Source organism: Bemisia tabaci, chromosome 1 (genome assembly GCF_918797505.1).
Source record: "Bemisia tabaci chromosome 1, PGI_BMITA_v3".
In the NCBI taxonomy this organism is placed as follows: Eukaryota; Metazoa; Arthropoda; class Insecta; order Hemiptera; family Aleyrodidae; genus Bemisia; species Bemisia tabaci.
In genome coordinates, this window is record NC_092793.1 from 80,216,930 (window position 1) to 80,236,524 (window position 19,595).

General features: G+C 39.6%; 1 protein-coding gene across 1 annotated transcript in view; it reads left to right on the plus strand.

Annotated features, from left to right (window-relative positions):
• Positions 1 to 19,595, plus strand: part of LOC109044024 (protein O-linked-mannose beta-1,2-N-acetylglucosaminyltransferase 1) — a 357,066-nt gene that overhangs the window by 115,495 nt on the left and 221,976 nt on the right. The gene's annotated exons all lie outside the window — the stretch shown is intronic.

Genomic DNA, 19,595 nt, shown 5'->3' on the forward strand with positions numbered 1-19,595 from the left:
ATTACTTTTAGATCGAACTGAACTTCGCAGTGAGGAGCTACCATTCCCAGCTCTTCTCTATAATTAGCATCACCTTAATACGCAAATGATTGGCACATACGCAGTTTCTACAATGCATGGTTCTTCCTAATTGCAAAGCGCAATCAAATTCATTGAAAACCGGAATGCTTCGAAAATGTAAAGTATTTTGACGTTTCTTTTCCGATCAGTTAGCAGCATGCCTATGCCCGTGTGTCTATTATTGTTATCGGGTGGACGTACACGATATTCATTTCAGTAATCTGAAAACAAGGAGCCAGCCTTAAAAATATTAGATTCAGTGGTATATACTATTGTAACAACTGAAACACACATATAGTGGCAACGTTAATGCACAAACTTAGAGCCATTTAAAAAAAAGGGTTGCTCGAAGCTCAGGGGAAAGAAAAACACCCCACGGCGAAAGGAAAAGTAAAAGCAGTAAAGTGTAAACTTTTAAAACTCCATAAAATAAGAACGCGGGAATGAATGAAAAAGACCAGGTGAAGAGTAGATAATGGGCGATAAATAGGAGGGTGCGAATGACGCGGGGATCTTTCTCAAGCGTAAAAATTTAAAAAGTTCCAACATTAGGCAGCTGCAAAATGAAGCGTTCGGTCGCGCAAATTCTGGCAAAAAAAGCAGGCAAAGCGATGCTATTCTCATCTCTCTTTTATAAAGTAGTAAGGTTTTTTTCCGTGTGATAATAAGTGGGACATTCGTGCTTGGGGCTAAAATTTCAATTAAGCAATCACTTTTATATAAAATTCTATGTTTTTCTTTGCGACGGTACTAAATACTCACAATTTTATTCTTGTGATAGGTAGTATTTAACTAGAACCAGCTTAACTAGGTCAGGTACACCTAAGATTAGACGTGTGCCCAAGTAACTGTCGGTTTTGTTATTCAAGGTTTCACAGTAACAACAGGCCCATAAAGTTTGGAAGGAATTATTATGAGTCCGTTGCAAACTTTTGTTGGAGCAATCATATGATCATTCTGATCTTCAAGTTATTTTCAGTTGGAAACGGCTCTTCTTCTTACCCCTTAAGACAGCTTTGACCGGGTTTTCAACTGGATGAAATTAAGAATGAAATTTAAAAAGAAACAAAAGCTGGGACCTATATATCACAGTGCGGGCGGGGTAAACTAAGCAACCTTCCAGACGTATCTTCTATATATTGTGGTAATGTGTATAGAAAGATGAGGCTCAGCTGCGGAGGGCTTAGATAAAAGATGGCTATCTACGTACTGCCGTGCTAAAGAATCACGTCGTAGGAACATTCGAGAGTTGCCAAATTTCCTTCGATAAAATGATTATTTTTGAGGGAAGTCATGAATATTTTCTCTTTGATTCTTTTAGGAACTGTAGGTGAAATTGCGGTAACAGTATCTGAAAAATAGGTAGAAAAGTAATCATAAGTTTGCCAGGAAATTTGTGTTTTATTAATCGTAATTTGGCGACGCATGAAGGTTCATACGGCATTTTTCCTTAAAGCAGTGTAGCTGTGCGTATCACAGTGGATCTAATAACGTGTCGACGCTGAAACTACCAGATCACGTATCTTGGCGACGTTGCAGACATACTGTTATACTTTATCTTTTAAAAATGAGAAACTACTCAACGCCAATGTTGAAAACTTACCATGATATGTCTACATCATGCTAGGCAAATTTTGAAAAAAAAATGAAGCAGAAATGGATTGCATTTTGCAAAAAGGAACCAAGAGCATTCCAATGTCGCTAAGATTGTGCAACTTGGTTCACCTTGCAAATATAAACTGATCATTTAAACAAGATTCATTTTCACTGTCAATGAACTATAAATTCATGAAGAAAATTACCTTAGTAAAAAAAAAAAAAAAAAAAAAAAAAAAAAAAAAAAAAAAAAAAAAATTGCGTGATTTTAGTAAAGGCATTGCAAAGAATGTCAATTGAACAATCTTAGCAACGTTGGAATGATCTTGGTTCCTTTTTGCAAAATGTAATCCAAATGTTCTCCTATAAAAATATATAACTTTTAAACATTGCAGACGAGTTGCGTGGTTTGGGGGTTTCACCGTCGATGTGCAGTTTCGTTTAATAATTGACAAAGTTGCAGCAAGGCGAAACTCGACACCATAAGCCGCCTTCCAGACTAGCTGTTGGGGAGGTCAAGGATTTGAGAGGGGGATTCATCATCCCCGGTCAAAATTTGATTAGGCTCGTGAGACGGACTGCGCGGGAGGAGGGGAGATTGACCCCGCCTCTCCTTTGCCTTATTAAAACAACAATAGTGAAAACAAACCGCAGCTAAAAAAATCAGATCCGCCCGAAGTGAATAATTCCGCATTTGCGGGGCTTCCGGGTAGGAATTAGTTGCTCGGCTATTGATATCGCGGCGTGATCTGGTCGCGGCATTAACTCAGTCATGCCAACGGTGTTGCCAGTTCAAATGGAAATTTACGATTTGTTGGAGGTTCAAGGGAGAAATAAGGCTCCTTTTCCTAAGAATGGAAAGGTTTCGACAATTTAAGAGAGAAAAAAAGAGAATAAGTTGCTATTTGTTAATACCCTTGACGTTTTGCAACCAAACTCTGCTCAGACCCAGAGGAAAAAAGTACACGCTTGCAGTTTTCAATTTATATCCATCCTGACATAGGTAAAAAAAAGTGGCCCCCTTTTCGCTGGTATCTGTTAAGTTTTTTCACGCAAGTGATTTTGACAAAAAGTAAATTGAAGTTAAAACGCTCGTCTAAGAAAAGGGCTCATTAATAAAATGAGAGAAAGGGGAACTGACTGTCAAAGAAAAAGACTGAAAAAGTCTGTCTGGCTGCCATGGTAGCATTTGATGTGCAATGTAACTTGCGTGGATTATTTTTTTCTCTATGTGCAAGAAGATTGAATTTATGCATATGAAAACATTAATAACTTGGTTGGGAGATTTAGTCAGTAATTTCCGTTGTTCAGCTAGGTTTTTACCTGTAAGTCCGACGAGAAAAGTTTTATCAAAATATTTCGATTTTTACTTGCCTTGTCTATAGTGGTCATTTCCAGAAATTTGCGCGGTGCGTCAAAATTAATGGAAATAACATGAAATGCTTCGTAATTTAGTGGTAAAAAAGAGATAATAGAACAGAAACGGTAGACATTATATAAAGACTTTAACTTTCGATCGAAACTCCCAGGGACTCAAAGAGAGTAGGATATGGGTGGGACCCGTGATAGAGATTTTCGTGCTGCATCTGTGAGAGAGTGTGCTAGTCTTTCTCATTTTACCCCATACGCATTTTACTCCCACAACACCCTTAGCCACTTCAGTGCAACATCTTCCCCTCTCCTCTCCGTCAATGCGCGCAGCTCGTCCATTCATCATTACTTGTCCCTTGTCCGAGTAAATTAGCTTTAGTCAGTGTTCTTTCAGTCATACTCAATCTCTCAACCTCTTTCTCCTCGTTTCTTCAAACTGTCGTCGGTGCCGTGAGCTTACGTGCTTACGTCGAAGAATAAAACAAAATCAGAGTATTTTCGGATTGAAATTTTTGAAAAGAGGAAAAACGAGTGAAACTCCCAAACCAGGTATCTCGGTTTGCAACGTTGCAGACTTCCTATCATACTTTATTACGTAAATGAAAAACGGCTCAACGCCAATACTTGAAAACTTCCGTGAATTTTCTTCTATGTAAGAGGAAAATTTTGAAAACATCTCAAGGAACAAGGTTGATTTTTCCTTCCTCAATAGATAAAATCACTTTTTCCTATAATGAAATTCACAAATCATGCTAAACATTATTGAATACGGATGCCAGAACTTAGTGAGTTTTTGGACTACCGCTCTCGTTTTGTGCCATAGTATCTTGATTTATTTGGCGAGAAAAGCTCCGTACTCTTGAAGGATGCCTGTCATTCGTAATACGTCGGAGTGCCTTCAATTTGGTATGATACTGTGCAACATCTCTATTGCAAAATAGTTGCTTGAAACAGCGCGGCAGGCGAGGGCGACCAGCGCGACACGCGCATTGGCGCCTACAAACCTAACAGGGATACTTCACGCATTGCACAATGCGTGAAGTATCCCTGTTAGGTTTGTAGGCGCCAGTGCGCGTTTTGCGCAATGCGTAAAGTATCCCTGTTAGGTTTGTAGGCGCCAGCGCGCATGTCGCGCTGCGCTGGCAGCAAGCCGCTCCGCTCTGAGTTTGGCTCTAATATTTAAACTCGCAGAGTCTGCGATTTTTACTAATGATAGTGAACTGTTTGCACATTCTAGATGGATTATTCTCATTGGAATCTATAAAAAAAAGAAAAAAAATTGTACGAAAGGAAAATATAATATGTGTATTTAAAACATTAAGGTGGTTCCGTGTCAAATCTTTTATTTCCAAAGAACTTTAATTTTTTCTTTTATATGTTGTGTTTTTACTGTGCTGCAGCGTGGTGTACGTGGAGCCAAAAGCTCATAATTGGACGTATTTGCCATCGCTTGGGAGAGGTTTTAAAAATATTTGTCACGTTTTGAAAATATAAAGGTTTTTAAAATGAAGTAATATTTTCATGTAAAAAAAGGTGAATTTAAGGTATATATTTTATATTAGGAGGATAAAAATAAAACCAAAGACTTGCCAATGACATTGTGAAAAGATGAATTAAGAGACGAAAGAAACATTTCATTTATAAAATGAGTTATCATAACAACGCCCCCTTTTCTCTCAATTTTATCATTTCAATATTGTCAGTATAACTTTACATACGGACTAAAATATTATCATATATAAAAACCAAGTTACTGTTGATTATTTTACGCGTGGACGTAAACTACTGGACAAAACAGGTGCGCGGAAAAAAATCGTCGCACGGAATGTCCTGAAACTAAAAAACCGCAATTTTGGCTGAATTTCGTAAGGCAGATTTTTTTATTTTCATTTTTTATTTTTTATTTATTTTTTTATTTTTTTTTTATTTTTTGGATCTAACTTCAAATTGTTTTATCTCATCCAAAATACCTCCAGATTTTAGGTGTTAGCTAAATCAGAGAAAGCATATTTGCATTGTATCTGAGTATTCTGCATAGATTGGAAATAAATAACTTACAGATTTGTTAAAAAGGAGAGGGAAAGTAAGGCACCAGTATTGAGAGAAAGTGTCTAGTGAGGATGAGAGTTTTAAAATTATCAAAACTATTGGCAGAAGCGCACTTAAATCGCGTCTTCAAATATTCTTCTTCGCGGGAAAAAAAACATTTAATTAATGTCGTGAAAATTAATCTCTGCTTGAGATGTTGCTGTCGAAGCGTCTCGGGGTGGATTTTTCTCGAGACTCTTTTAGCGTTAGTGTCACATTTCAGGTCAGTTCACTTTTCAGCTCAGTCTTTGTGGTGTGAAAATCTGAAAACCTCGATCTCGGTGCCACGGATTGGATGTTGCGGATACGAGGTGGGAAAGGGATATTGCTCGATTCGGTACCTAGCAGCCCGCCTGCCGAATCGAGCAATATTATTTTCGAGCTGTATTTTTCTTGTGAGCAGTAATTTCAAATTCTCGTAACTAATGTAAACTTGAAACTTAAATATCATAGTTAGAAGTTAATTCAAAAATTTTTATCGTGCGAATCGTGTTCTACGTGAAATTTCGGCCGGGAAACACATATCAACATGCTTAAATCAGCATCTTGTGTTGTGGCCCGTTGGGATGTTAGGCGATATTTTCAGACTTTTTGAATGTCCTTATCGTGATTTTTTAGTCATTGTTCCTCAGTAACGAGCTTTCGTTATTTTTTGGAAAACAATGTAAAAACCGTCGCTTGAATCTGGAGTCCAGACTTTTAAAAACTTTTGCAAGAAAAAAACTTTTTGATTCAAATGGAGTTTCGCTTGAATCGAGTTCGAAGCCTCTCGATTTAAAGCAAATTTCCTTTTGTTCCAAGTTAAAATCCGATTGAATGCAGAGTATTTTTTCTTGTCAATGTTTTTAAGATCTCGACTCTGGATCAAAGCGATTAGTAAAAGTTTGCTATCGACTCATTGAAAAGCTGCGCTCTTTCTTTTGAAAGGTTTATAACATTTTTTATTTAAAAAAAAAAAAAAAAAAAAAAAAAATGCCGACGGAAAGGACGTTCAGCCGAATGGTTGGTAGAGAGAATCCGTGAAGAGCTGGGGATATGTCAGCTTTCGGAAGATCTCTACCATAACAGATTCCTGCGGCGGGCAGGCATCGCAGAGCGCGCTAGTGCGCCGTGAAAGCAACTTATACATACAATAAATTAGCAGGGCATTTCCCAAACGGATATTTAGAGCCCAGGTTTTCTTTTATATCGATTGAATATAATTTTTTCTCATGTGCAAGATTTGGCAGCAATGTTTTTTCTAAAGCGAGGAGTAATCGAACATTAGTTAAGAGACTGTACTCGTTAATGACTTGTGAAGTGGCGGATTTTGTGAATCTGCGATTATTTTCCGTCATAAGTCTCGCCCGCCTTCCTTCCGTCCGCCCGTTCGCCTATCCACCAAGATGCTGAAAAGTTTTCAGTTCCGGACCTAATCTCGGTTTTTAGTGTCCCCAGTCTCGTTAATGATGTTGCCGAGGTAAACAGTTCGGGTTTTTACTCGATGGAACCGGGAGGATTTCACTGCGTCACTCAACTCATTAACGGAGTTTTTAATCAAATCTCTTTAAGAAACTGCGAGAAAAGCAATTTGCTCCTCCATCGATTTTTGATAACACATTGAATGGCCCGGAACGCTCCTCCTGGCTGCTTTGAAAACATCTTGAAAATTCGTCGCCCCTCTGACACAATGGCGTAATACACTTTGCAATGAACCCTGTCGTCCATTAAACTCAATGCTTTTCCGGGCTCATCTCGATGTTTTGTTACGCCCTTATCTCAGCAGAGCGACAAATTCGTCGTATCCCGAACGAAGGAACGTAACACCATTTTAAGGTTGCAAAATCGATTTGTAAAAACAACTAATTTTTTTACAAAAAAAAAACCTTTGCAATTTTTTTCAAAAATTTTTCTGATTCTTGCATAAGATCAAATAAAAAATTCGTAAAATTTTCGGTTAGAAACGCTCAAGGTTCTTTTGATAAATATGCAAATAGCTAGAAGAAATTTGGCAACATTTAAATGCAGTCACGTCTCTTTGTGAGAGAAACAACAAAGGCTCGTTCTCTTGGTTAAAAAAGTCTGCAATAACTTTGAGTTTAGTTCTCTTCATTATCAGTTTCTTAATACCTAATCGAAAAAATTATGTATCCAACCAAATTTTTGGTTGAATGATCCGAGACGTTGGGTTACCTCCAGACGTCAGAATTAAGAAAGTGTCCTCATGACCTAATGTACACAAATTTCACTCCCTCCTGATCTTTGGTCATGATTTGTGCATACTGCATTCAATTACTTTATACGAATTCCGGGTTTGAACCTGCCCATCCATGCTTAATTTTCTTACGGATCGCGAGTTTCTTCAACCAAACATTTGGTCGATTTAACTGAAAGATTGGCCAATATAACTGATGAGCACTGGATGAAATGCATTCCGGTCATTTGTCTGAAGGAACATAAGCTTACATTGTTATCCGTAATATGAAGTACTCCGACAGTGCGTTAAAGAGCGGATTTTAGAGATGTTTGACATGTTCAACGTGCTTTTTTATGATACGTAATCATCCAGATACGTTTCTAGTGTGTGACAGACTCATTGGATCGTATATTTAATGGAAGAGAACCAGCTCAATTGCAGTGTTGTAAATATAGCTTAACTTCATGTTAAAAGAACACAAATAATATTTGTCTTAAAGTACAGGTTTAGATAGGGTATGGAGATAGAACTCAGTAGTTCTAGGAACGATGATTCAAGCAGTGCAAATGTGCGACACCGACTGAACCCGAAGTCTAAGGCGCTAATGTGCGTCTTATGCCCACTGACCGACTGCACCTCTTTTGGCGCAATGCGAGAAGTATTCATGCAGTCTTGTAGGCGCTAATATGCGGTTCAAGCCGATCGCACTGTTTGGCGCAATGCGTGAAGTATCCCCACAGTCTTGCAGGCGCTAATGTGCGTTCAACGCCGGCCGCACTGTGTTTGGCGCGATGATTCTAACTCGCGTTAGAATAATCGCGGCATCGACTACTGGGGCTTGAAAGGCCCATATTGTGGTTCGACGCTGTATGAACATTCCAACGTTGCCTCGTTTTTCTTCAAGTTAAACTTCATGTTAAAAGAACAAAAATAAAATTCGTCTTAAAGTACAGGTTTAGATAGGGTATGGGGATAGAACTCAGTAGGTAGGGGATATATATTGATAAATAGAGTAAAAAAATGTTAAAGTAAGAAATTGTCTTGTTGACCTAATGTATAAGGACAAGTTTCCCTTCCTTGGAAAAAAAATTGCCTAGAACAGCAATGTACTTTTGTTTTTCTACCAAAAGATTATTACAGTGAAATCACGCTGAGTCAAATTGTGAAGGGACCGAAAAAAAATTCGACTTGAGCGACAATTCGTCTTAACCGATTCTCCGCTTAACTTATGGACGTGTCTAAGGACCGACAAAAATTCGACTTACTTGGCATTTCGTCTTAACCGTAGTTCAACTTAGCGAGATTTTACTGTAATTTTAAAGGAAAATGATCGTATAAAGTTTAATGCTGCGCATGTATTTACCATTTTGGAAGTAGAGAGGAAGTTCCACGATTTTAAAAACACTGTAATGAAGCTGGTTCTCTTTTGTCAAATGTGATCCTATTGGTCTATGAAAAGTTTATCGTGTTTATTTTTTTTGCAGAACTCGGCACGTTTCGGGTTGTGTAATGTGTTTTTTTTTTTTCATGGCTCCTCTTGAGTTGCCGAACGGAATGAAACCCGGGAGGCGGATCACAATCGAGCCGGCTCCGAATTAAGTGAATCCGGCTTTTGTCGGGGCTCTGCGTGCTGCGCTTTCGTGTCGATCAGCCGTCGACGATTTTGTCGGGCTTCTAATTGTGTTTGCGGCCCGGATACCGCTGACTCGATTCCCATTACCGACCGGATTTTTCACCGCAGGGAAATGCGCTAAACAGGGCGCGAAATGCATTTTTTGCCCCCGCGATTATGATGGTCAGCTCGCATCGGGAGGGATTAAATATTCCGCTGATTTGGGCGTTACACCGTCGCTGCCCCCCTCGAGGCTGTCGGATTGTCCGAAAAATATTTGGATTGCATTTTGCAATAAGGAACCACCATTTCTCGCTCTTCCATAAAAGCACGTATCTGCATAAGGAAATGAATGGCATATATATGTTGTTTCTAAAATGAGCCAGAAATAGTGGTTCCTTATTGCAAAATGTAATCCATTTATAGATGTAATCAAGTGCTAGACCATAGAGTACTTCGAGTCGCAATCTGCCTTGCTAAGGAAAAACACCGTATGAGCCATTAGGTGTTGCCAAATTTCCCTCTACAAATTGCGAATTTTCAAGAAAATCTGTGGATATTTTTCCTCCAATTTTTCACAGGATTTCGTTCGTAGTTTGATGTAAAAAGTCTGAAAATTCCAAAGGAAAATATTCATAACTTTCCCCATAAATAGACATTTTATCGGAGTAAATTTAGTAACTCTCAAATGTTCACACGGCGTTCTTCCTTAGCACGGCAGTAATATCGTCACCTTCCGCCAAAGGTATCACAAGCGCCATGTGACGTTCCAAAATTTCCGCCGCCGTTTTATTCTTTTTTTCAACGAAGCTGTCCAAAAATGTCACCGAACTTCCTTTGCTCTGCCGATAAAATTCGGTAAACTTTTCAAACAGATTCAAGCAACGAATATTTGCGTGTAAAAAAATAAAATGGCGGCAGACATTTTGAAACGTCGTATGGCGCTTGTGATACCTCGGCCGTAAGGTGATGATATAATGATGGAGTAAGGTTGGGTCATATTTTGGTCGACGAGTTCAGAGCCCGGTGAGCGTCGAGATTAGGTCATCTTTTCGATACATTCTCGATCCAAGATGGCGATGTATGATATGATCCATAATGATGAATAATCCATAATCTTGTTTACATCGAATGGCCGGGTGCCCGTGTCAACAACAATCAATTTTGTATTGACAAGGTGACCCAGCATCGCACAGAAGTCATGGAATTCGGTGACTGGAAAATGTTTGTAAGTGGTGTCAGCTCCTCCATTCCTATTACGATGCAATGTGCTAAACGTAAACCACAAAAAGGAGCTCTAAGCATGTCTCAGGAATTTGCGATGTAAGTACTTTTTCTTTTGTAAAATGTTGTGAGAGCCGTGGTTTTGTCTGTAACGAACTCCAAAGCTCAAAGCAAAACCCTTAAAGTTGAGGCTGTAAATGAGGGGATTCCCCACGTTACGCTTTGAGTTCACCTTTGTATCTAGTCAAATTATTCGTGCACAGATTGGGAGTAAATGCATAAGCAGGGTTGCCACTTTGTTTAAGAACCTCTAAACTGGAACCACGACAACCCTGCTGATGTATTTACTCCCTATCTGTGCATGGAGGATTTGACTAGGTACAAAGATGGGCTCTTATTTTAGCGTGCAGAATCCTCTCAATTTCAGCTTTTATAATTTATTAGCTTTTTTTAAGCATTGGAGCTCGTTTCAGGGAAAAGCAGTAGCACCAACATGTATCTCGCAAAATGTCACAGAGGAACAAGTCCTTACATCGCAAATCCCAGACACCTGCAAGAGCTCCATTTGTACGCCAGCAATACATTAGTTGTACTTTAATGATAGTTTCGGTTTAACGGATGCAGCATATAGGGATAGGGTCATTGGATCACATATGAATGAAGTGTGGTCTGTCAAACATTTCCGGGCGTTGCCATGCCCGGAAACACGTGTGTTATTAAGGCAGCTTTGGAGCTTTTAATGTAGGCTCCTAGGCCCTCATACATATTACGGGGGCTTGGAGGACAAGGCGCAATAGTGCAGTTTTTGCTGTTCCAAGGAATACGTGTTTGAAGTTTCGAGATTACATGGATCTTTATGACGGAAAGAAAGTTCAAACTGACTTTTTGATGTTTAAAAATTGGATTTTGAGAGCGAATTCTCACAGAATATACATTAAGATTAATTTTACTTGAAATCATTAATATCCCAATTTTCTCGAAAAGTTCCCTTGTGCGCCTTGCCCTCCAATATAGAATTTGCATGCAAATTTTCATTGCTTCATCTAAAAGTGCTTAAAGAGCTGATTCCACAGTAATTTTTATATTTTTTTCCTGCGATGGGAAATAGTATAAAAATAGATTTAAAAGTGAGAAAATGCACCGCCTAGTGACGTCATCTGGTGGCATTTCCCATTTGAACACACGTATTTCAGCAGATTAGATCATTTTGTCATGTCTCCTCCAATAATTGTTCATTTCATGAACCAAGGGTATCCTCCCGTTCAGTTCACCCAGTAGTTTCCACTTAAACACGAAATGTATCAAATTTCAGACACCTGCAAATGTAGATGTTGCATGTGTGAGGAATTTGCGATTTGACTGTTGATACGTATGTAAAAGTTTGCGAGAAACACGATGGTGCCACTGGTTTTCTCTGAAATCGTCTCCCAAGCTCAAAAAAAGCTCTCAAAGTGAGGCCAAAATCGAGGGAATATCCCACCCTACCCTGAGAGTCCACCTCTACATCAAAACAAAATCTCCATGCAAAGATAGGTAGCTTATACATTAACAGGGCTGCCTCTTTATTTGGGGACTCTAAAACTGAGAACAGTGCTATTAGGCATTAGTGCTAATGTATTTGCTCCCTATCTTTGCATGGAGAGTTTGCTTTGATATAGAGGTCGACTCTCAGGATTGTGTGGGATATCCCCCCCATTTTGGCCTCACTTTGAGAACTTTTTTTGAGCTTGGGAGTTGATTTCAGAGAAAACCAGTGGCACCATCGTGTTTCTCGCCAACTTTTACATAAGAATCAACAGTCAAATCGCAAATTCCTCACACATGCAACATCTCCATTCTCTAATATGAGTTCTGCGCGACTTGGCAACCTGAGGATTTGAAGCTCCTTGTGGGCCGTCCCTCATTAGAGCGGGCACAATAGACGCGGGCGGGAGGGGGCCGCGGGTGGCTTCTGAATGATATCGCTGACATCTGAATGAAATCACCGATATCAGCAGTCGACGACGACGTCGGACGCGGCGCGCCCCGGGCGACGGAGTGCCCATCAAGCAGTCGTCGTGCGAATAAATTACACCCCGTCATCCTCCGATTTCCCCGCGCCCGCTCCCGACGCCGACGTCGTTGTTGAGTAATCGGGGCAATTTCACGGCGCGCTCACCGGCTGGGGGTCACCTCATCGCGGTCATCGTAAATTGCTAAAGACGTGTTTTGTTTGTCACTATCGCTTTTCTCGTCGTCGTTGCCGCCAACGTCCTCAAATTCAAAATCCTCATATCCCACTTGCATGCACTGGTAGAAAAACCTCTTGGACCAATGCCGCATCGCGTTGACTTAAGAGCGCAGTTTCTTGTCGCCGGATTTAAGAGTCTTCAACTCTTGTTTCAAGCGGATTTTGCATTGATTCAAGCGGATTTTGCATTGAAACAAGAGCCCAGACTCTTAAATTCGGCGACAAGAAACTGCACTCTTGAACCAAGAGGTTTTTTCACCAGTGTGGATTTCGGCAATCTCCCGAGTCATGAAATGTGATCATCCTGTTGATATGACCATACCGGACAAGCTGTTTGGTCATAACGTCGAATACGATATCATTTTCGACTCCCATGATCTGACACACTCAATTATTATGATTTTTTTTTTTCAACGAGTTTTATTATGTCTTGTAAATTACAGGTAGATTTAAAAAAAAAGAAAATTGACTTTTAACTATGTTGACTTAAAATTACTCGTTGTCAACCAGGTGTTGACACACCGGAACCGCCAATTGGCATTACTTTGGTGGGGGAGGGCGTTCAATCGTTCATTTAGTTCTAAGTGTTTGGACTTTATTATACTACTGATCATTTTTTTCTATTACATACCAATTTTTTTTTGCATTCTAAAGTTAATTCTACTATATTGTCTATTGTAATTTTTTGTTTCAGGTGGGTTTCAGCATCTTCTCTTTCTTTTTTAAATCTACTACACATGAAAAAAGTGTGTTCCGGTGTGTCAACAGACCCACAGAACGGACAGTCCGGAGATTACTTCAGGTTAGATCACACTCTATTTTTGCAGATCCGATCTCTTTTAAACATTCCAGCCGACCTACTCCAAAAATCCATCTCCGTTGCTTCCGTTAGAAGAAAGGCTGCCGAAGAAGATACTTGATCGGGTTCCTCCTAGGAGGAAACAAAAGAGACGCCCAGTGAAAGGGTGGTGACAGGGAGTTTTAGGGGAAATGAGGGAGTTCCAACTCCCTGAAATGCTTTGGGAGGTTAGGGGGATCTGGCGGCTGGGTACCGCAGAGCGCCAAAGAGTGCTATGAAAGTGACTTTTATGTACAGGGTGTACCAAAAGTCCGTCCCACCCCTGCTAACTTTTGAACGAATTGAGCTAGGGTAATGAAACTTTGTGAATGTTCCTATCTCAATGGGGACTATCTTTTGGGGGGGGGGGGGGTCAAAATTTTGGTCCCCCCTCAGAGGGGACGCGGGGGGCCCCCAACTTTTTTTTTTTCAAACGGCAACCCCTATCTTGTGATACATTATTCGAAAGAACATAAAAAACTAAGAATTTTTGGCGCAAACCACAGATCAATATCTTAATTTTTGACCGAGTTATGATAGGTCAAAGGTAAAATTTGACCTATTTTCAAAAAAATCATGACTCCGGTTCAAATTATCGTAAAGAAAAAATAAAACGGGAAAATGTACCAAATTGTGTCCGCTCTTAAGTAAAAATTGCAGAGAGCACTTCGATGTAATTTTAAGGGGGGGGCTCGGGCCCCCAAATACGTCAATTCAAAGGTCATTCAATTTTCCCGCGAAAAAAAGGCAATTTCCCCTAGATTTGCCTCCACATTATCTCAGTAAGGTCAAAATTAGTTCAACATTACGTTAGCAAGTCCCCAAATTTCAGGAAAAGTTAAAAAAAAACGAAATTTAAGGTGATTAAATTTGACCGTTTAAATTTCGTTTTTTTTTTAAACTTTTCCCGAAATTTGGGGACTTGCCAACGTAATATTGAACTAATTTTGACCTTACTGAGATAATGTGGAGGCAAATCTAGGGGAAATTGCCTTTTTTTCGCGGGAAAATTGAATGACCTTTGAATTGACGTATTTGGGGGCCCGAGCCCCCCCTTAAAATTACATCGAAGTGCTCTCTGCAATTTTTACTTAAGAGCGGACACAATTTGGTACATTTTCCCGTTTTATTTTTTCTTTACGATAATTTGAACCGGAGTCATGATTTTTTGAAAATAGGTCAAATTTTACCTTTGACCTATCATAACTCGGTCAAAAATTAAGATATTGATCTGTGGTTTGCGCCAAAATTCTTAGTTTTTTATGTTCTTTCGAATAATGTATCACAAGATAGGGGTTGCTATTTGAAAAAAAAAAAGTTGGGGGCCCCCCGCGCCCTCCCTGAGGGGGGACCAAAATTTTGACCCCCCCCCCCAAAAGATGGTCCCCATTGAGATAGGAACATTCACAAAGTTTCATTACCCTAGCTCAATTCGTTCAAAGTTAGCAGGGGTGGGACGGACTTTTGGTACACCCTGTATGTATGAAATATGATTGAATATACAGCCTCGAGGGGGAGGGGGCGCTCTTTAAACGTCTCATTTCCTTAAGAATGCCCCACCCACGATCAGTGCCCACCAGCTAAGAGAAGTACTACTCGCCGACACCACCCTGGGGCACTAGTTCAGCGGGAGGTTTATTTTGTCATTAATAAGTGAGCTTTCAGGGTCTTCAACATGGCCTCATAAAAAAAGAAAATTTCTTCCAAGCCTGCAGTAAAATTCAAAAGTATATTTTTAAACATTGATGGATTAACTTTCAAACTGATTAAGGAATATAATGAATATCACCAATGAGATCGGTTCGATCACACTAGATAAAATGTGAAAAGTAAATATGTACACTACACCTACGGCTCATATGACTAAACTTTTATATTAAACTATAAAAACTGTAATATCACCTTAATATATGGAAAATTCCCATTATATTCTCTGTTATACTCGCTTTGTATTTTTTGTAGTGGTAAAACATTCAATTCTTTGCAAGGATCCATTTCCAACGTTAAACCCTTGAATTATTCTTAGAGTTTGGAAAAACTGGCCTTTCGTGGAGCTAAGGTTGAGGGAATCCGAAAAAATCTCTTCAGTAGATGTCTCTTTTAAAGATCTTTTCCAATGTAACATGTAATTACCGTAAGGCCTTTCTGAGGAAAAGAGCACTGGTAAAAAAAACCTCTTGGACCAATGCCGCATTGCATTGACTTAAGAGTGCAGTTTCTTGTCGCCGATTTAAGAGTCTTGCACTCTTGTTTCAAGCGGATTTTGCATTGCTTCAAGCGGATTTTGCATTGAAACAAGAGTCCAGACTCTTAAATCCGGCGACAAGAAACTGCACTCTTGAACCGAGAGGTTTTTTTTTACCAGTGAGAATTTTAGGGGGGGACTGTAAATAAAGCTCTTAGGTCTTTTCCGAATTGAACGAGTTCATTGCAGCGGAGCCGGACTTGGCCGTCGAAGTCGGGGACTCGGGTGAAGATATAAGCTCAACTTCCTGCAAGCGCCGAGCTCAAAAACCAGCGGCAGGGAATGAATGATTGCAGTGATTTTAGCCGCACACATCTGCACCGAGTCCGGAGTTGACGGCGCGCCGGAAAAACCATCATTTTCCGCCGCGGTCGTCTGGGAAATCAAGGCGGTGCGGGAGCGATCCGGCGGCAAAAACAGACTCGCGAATCTCACAATAAGCTCGCTGGATAGATAAATAAATTAAGTACTTCGTCTTCGACTCGAGATGTGTGATTTATCGTCCTGGCGGCCCTAACTTTGTATCTTCACACCGACTTCCCAACCTCTCGGGCATCGTTGCCGATGGAGCTTGTGCAATTGTGCATCCAAGCATTAAAGTAGGAAACCCTGAGGAAAATGAACAAGTAAGGAACTTCGCCATTTTTTAATTTTGTGGTTGAATTTGCAATTTTTTTACACATTACAGCGCTCCCATGCGGAATTGAAAACAAACTAAAAACATCAGCTTGATAATTTAATACTGTGAAATGCAGCAAAGTCGCCGACCCATTTTCGCCAAAATTGTCAGTAGGGCGGTATTTTTCCTTGGCCTTCGATACCCTAATAGGAAGCTTTGCCTTCTTGCCGGTACAATACCCAAACGCGACAATACCCAAAGAGGGTGCTTCGCGGTCCCTCGTGATCTGCTCTAAACTGAACGGGATTATGTGGGGGCAATTTCCCATAAATAACCGCAAAAAATCATGAAAATCGGCCAGGTAGATTTTTCGAACGGACTGAGACAAAATGAACATGTACATGTTTTAAATGCGAGAATTTGCAACTTTATTATGTATGGTTTTCTCCTAGTTTCTCAAATCGGAAAAAATACTTCCACTGCTTTTTGGCCCCTAAGGACGGATATTGAATCCACAAAGTGGGAGGGTTCTATAAAATACCAAAACCAGAGACTCATATATAAATCAAAGTATGTCTGAGATAGTGTTGTGTATAATTTTCAAAAGTAGTTTGATTGTTTTTCTCCCTTTTTTTCTTACTTTCTTTTTATCTTCTAATGTAAGGCAATCCAAGATTATTTTGCGAAGAAAAGAATAAGACCTATTTTTCAGATAAAAATAATAACTTCTTTTCTTGAAGCTCATGTCACAGTTCTGTCGTCTTACAGAAACAAGCCTTTTAAATTTCGATTAAAATAAAGGTTTTAACTGCTATGCTTTTCTTCTTTTTTATGGACCAGTGCGGTAAAATGATTGAGGTGAATGTAAACTAAAAAACTCAAGAAAATAGCTAAAAAAAACTAACTCAAAGCCTGGGGCGTTTCGGGTAACCTAACCTCTCTTCTTTTTTTCATGAATGGGGATCTAAGGGTCTTGATTTTTATAAATGTTTATAAATATTTTGTTTCTAGGTCAAGGAAGGAGTCGGAGCCACCGCGAAACGTCTCAGACTTCGCGTTTATTTTTCAGCTTTGATCACCCATTTCCATCTGTTTTTTAGTTACATTATTCACGCTATTTCGTGTATTGTTGGTAAATATAAATATACGCATTTCATTATTTTGATGTTTACATCGACCTGCATGAAGAAATAAGATTTGCAGTGAGTGATGAGAGTTCTGAAGTAAACGTAACTTCTTTTTTTTTCATTTTGAATGCTCCTAGGCTGATAGCAAAATCTGCAATAATACAAAAACATCAGTTCAACATTCGCACGAGCAACCTCTGTTTTACCTTCAAGAATACCCAATTTCAATTCGATCACAAGCCGCCCTTAGAAATGTCCAACCATTAGCACGGGACCTCCGAATTATTTTAACGCATCTTCCGACAATAAATTATAAGTAGATAAATAATTTGTTTAACCTTAAAAATTCATCTCTAAATTTTTCAGCCGCTAAACTCTAAGAGCGTTCTTCATGTATGAGAATAGACCATATCTCTTAACCGTATTTCACACCCGACAACCATGCAAGGGTCTCGGTTGGTGTCCAACTTTAATTTATTAACCCTCGTCCCGACTTCTTTGCATTATTAAATATTTTTTCTATCTCGAAGTTAGAACTTCGCCGCTTAGCCGGCAGGAAAGTTTGGACCAGGCTGGTGACTCGCTTTCCATAAGGGTACTGAAGTCTAAATACCTACACCGATATTAAATAATCGCCTGGGGAGGCAAAAGTTTGACACCCGTGTGCCCCACGACGTGTCAGTATTTAATGCTGAGAGTTACCTTTTTCAGCCTAAAAAGGGAGAAATTTTCCATTTGCATCAATCTTGTTTTTCATATCCCAGCCCATGGCCCATTGCCACATGACCTCCGTCACCCAGATAAATCTTGTCCCTTTTAGATTCCCGGAAAAGAGTCAACTAACTGGAGTTAAGTGCTTAAATTGATCTATAAGCATAGCCGATCACTCTGTCATTTAACAAATAAAATAATTGTTTGAAAAAAAAAAAAAAAAAAAAAAAAAAAAAAAGCATAGCCGATCGGGGATCAGAATTTCCATTGCTACAGATAAAGATGCAGTAAGAACGAATTCTTAGAGTGTGTCGTTGCGGACGGGTGTTTTTACGATAGTAATGACTCATCCGATGGTAAACGTACGATGCAAATGCTTGTCAAAATTTGGATTATTTAGTAGTCTGGGTGTAACAAAGCATACTGTACGATTGACCATTACTTATTGAAAAATATAAACTACGTCAAAGCGACTTAAAGTTATTGTCATATGGACGTATTTCTGTCAAACAAAACTATATGCATTCAGACACGATTCCTGAGACACATGAGAACATATAACTAGCAGGGCCCACATCATAATGCACATAATTACGTTAGGCAGAAATACATCCATATACATATCGACGGTGTAAGTCGGCAATCACATATCTCGTTTGCGGTGTCTGAAAATCTCCGCTTCTGTGTTATTATTTTAAAAGAGAACATATTGACGTCATTCCTTGAAGTTTTTGCAGAATTTTCTTCGCACAGAGAAGAAAAATCACGGCAGTTTTAAAGAATTGCCGTTGAGTAGTTTTCCGTTTAAAAAATAAAGTATGACAGGAAGTCTGCGACGTCGCAAACCGAGTTATGTGATTGCCGACTTACACCGTCGATATGTTCCGAATTTTTCAATAGACGCCCTCAAATAGCTCCCGTTGAGTCATTACAGTACCATTGAAAGAAGTTACAGACTATTTTTACCACCTACTATTTGAGCATACCTCCAGAAATAATTCCCTCTATTGCAGATTTCTGTTATTGTAGATTGGGAGAGTTTTCTTTTATTCGCATTGCTCAGTTACCGCCCTTCCTTTTTTATTCAAATTTACCCACCATGAGGGGAACAAGTCACCTTTTAAGATACCACCTGGAAAAATTTAACACGCTCTAAAAATAAAGAGAGCCAAGGAATAAGCGATTTACGTCAAATTATCGGGAAATAGTGTAATTTTTTATGAACCAACTTCTACGTTTCTTAAACCCTCACAAAATTTCATCTCCACGAATATAAACGTGAAATTCGGTCTGACAACATGGAAGATGCTTGAACCGTTTAACCTCAACCTTCGGACAAGTTGCTCTCCTAGTACAACCCCTCTCGAGGATCTTCGGGTAAGAGCTAATGGTTGGATGACCGCCAGTTCCCCCTCGGAAGTTTTTCTCGAGCACGCTTTCTTCGCCTTGTCTTAAGCCTGCTCAGCCGCCTTTTCTCTGTTCATTCGGCCCTAATTCGATTTGCCGCAAAAAAACCCTTTCTCGCCACGCAAAAAGGGTCTGATCCGGCCGGGAGATTAATCGCTTCGGGGGTTGTAAGTGAGGCTGTCAGCATGTTCAGCGCCTTACTTGAAGTAAAAGTATCGAAAGAGAGACGCGCATTAAATATTGCTCCGCCGATGTTCACGGCGTTTCTGGGCTTTGGTGGGTCTTTTTACG